Genomic DNA, 2,504 nt, shown 5'->3' with positions numbered 1-2,504 from the left:
CTGCAATTTCAGACATTCTAAGGTTATGCACAGTTAGTTGATGTGGAAGGAAAAAAATATCACCTCATAAAACAAAGGTCAGTAACATCGTCCATAAATTTCAGGTGCACACTCTTGCACCTTAGCAAACTATAGTCAACAAGGTTTTTTCCCTTTGGTTTATCTCAATGTTAGTTGACATAAAGACTTCGGTGTGTATGTTTATTTTTTTGCTCCTTGTGAGACAGTCATTCGTTTTAAGTAAGTTCCCAGAAAATAGATACTCAGTTTAACTTGATTTGCTAATATTGTGATATATAAATCACTTAATAAGACTAGACTAAATAATTAGGGAATTATTATTGACAGTCTTTATAGGATCCCAGTCACTGTTTAAGGACTGATAACAATGTGTTGAAATTTTTACCATGTGTATAAAATGAGGGGGAAAAGTAATAAGTTTTTCATAAAGCCATACCATCTGCTTGAAAGAATTGTCCTTTACTCTGGTATTATGTACTTCTTGATTTTTTTTTTTTTTTTGGTGTTTAAGTGGTCATTCATGAAATAAAAATATAAAGACTTTAAAGATATTTAAGGCTCTTACTTGGCAAAATATAAAGTTGCCCACTCAGTGTTTATCTCTTCTGCATTATTATCATTATCATTACTCTTTATAGTCCATTAAACCCAAAAGTGTGGGAAATACTCATCTATTCCCCTTCTATTCACATTGTATGATATCTAACTATATAGTTATCTAGTTCGTAAAATATTTCAAGGAAAAGTGATTCCAGCGGATACATAAAACGTTTACACCAGATTAAGAGAACACCAGAGACATTTTATTTTATTTTTAAAATGTTATCTCCACTGCATAAGCTAAATGAGTAAGAACAAATGAGAGTGTGTGGAGAGTTATAATTGTCTAGTGCTTTAAAACATTCAAAGGGTTATCTTCATCTCATTTAATCTTCACAAATAATCCTGTGAAGTAGGTAGGACATGAAGACATCTGAGTTGCTCTGTATCAAAAAAAAAAAAAAAATGTTTATCCCCAAACTAAGAAATGGGTAAATTGTGCATTCTACATCTTTACAGTTGGAGAGAAATCATCGGGAATGGGCCATTTAAAATTCTTTTGTCTGGTGCTCTGTTTCTGATCACTACTAGACTCCATTTCATGCTTTCATACACTATAGTTGGAGGATGGAAATCTGTTAGTTCAATTTCAATCATGTGTGTATTCTTATCATATACGTCTTTTAAATGTGTGATTTTTCTTCTTCCAGTAGTCTCTGCACCAAGCACCTGTGACCATCCCACCATAGGCTTCCTTTGTAATCACTGCTGTGGATGTGATATATTTATGACCTTATAAAATGAAAACCCTATTTTGTTAAAAAACAAAACACCCAACTAGATACTTATGGAAGCATTTTGCTTCCTAATTCTAGAACCCCTCTGTTTCTATACAGGCTTTATACTGGCCAAAAAAAAAAGCAAAAACAGAAAGTCACTTTGCTAATTCCCTTGCTAGCAAGGTCATACAATTCAGCACATGTTCAAGAAAAAAATTTTCCAAGGAACTTTGTTTCTGCTAATTATTTTCAAGGCTGTAATATTTTCCTCTCCCTTTTAAAAGTCACATTTTAGGTGCTATTATTACATTATAAGAGTTATTCTAATAGGGCTGATTATTCAGCACTACAAGATAAGGAAGAACTTTTGTGCTTTAGTCTGAATAGAAAGTCTCAAAAAAGGGTGCCTGGCAGCTCAGTCGGTTAAGCAACTGCCTTCAGCTTGGGTCAAGATCCTGGAGTCCTGGGATCAAGTCCCACATTGGGCTCCCTCCTAGGCAGGGAGTCTGCTTCTCCTGCTGACCTCTCCCCTCTCATTCTCATTCATTCTCTTTCTCTCTCTCTCTCAGATAAATAAATAAAATCTTAAAAGAAAGAAAGAAAGAAAGTCTCAAAACAGAGATTAATGTGAGAAAAGATGCTTCTAACTGACCAAGCAGGTGCTTTTTTAAAAGGGCTTGGAGGGCACCTGGGTGGCTCAGTCAGTTAAGCATCTGATTCTTGGTTTCAGCTCTGGTCATGATCTCACAGGTCGTGAGACGGAGCCCCCCACCTCCACCGCTGTTGGGCTCCTGCTTAGTGGGGGGTTTGCTTGAGATTCTCTCCCTCTAGCCCACCCGTGCTCTGTCTCTCTAAAATAAGTAATTCTAAACAACAACAACAGCAATACACACAAAACTTTAAAGAAGGGGGAAGTTTGGAAGTAGAGTACTTCTGAAAGAGGCACAAGCGTTGGGAGGGCCAGAACTCCAACTTCTACAGAAAAAATTATTTCATTAAAATAGTGATTTTTACATTAAAAGAAGTACCCATATTCTCTGACATTACTGCACGTTCTATTGCCCTAGGCAAGAGCCCACATTTGCAGGCGGGTTCAAGGCGTGCCAGAACAGTCTCCTCCCTCCACCTTCTTCCTCCTTTCTCTGAGTCGCTTGGTCTCCGCCC

This window comes from Neovison vison, chromosome 7, assembly GCF_020171115.1.
Source record: "Neovison vison isolate M4711 chromosome 7, ASM_NN_V1, whole genome shotgun sequence".
Lineage (NCBI taxonomy): Eukaryota > Metazoa > Chordata > Mammalia > Carnivora > Mustelidae > Neogale > Neogale vison.
This window is presented reverse-complemented; position numbering follows the sequence as displayed.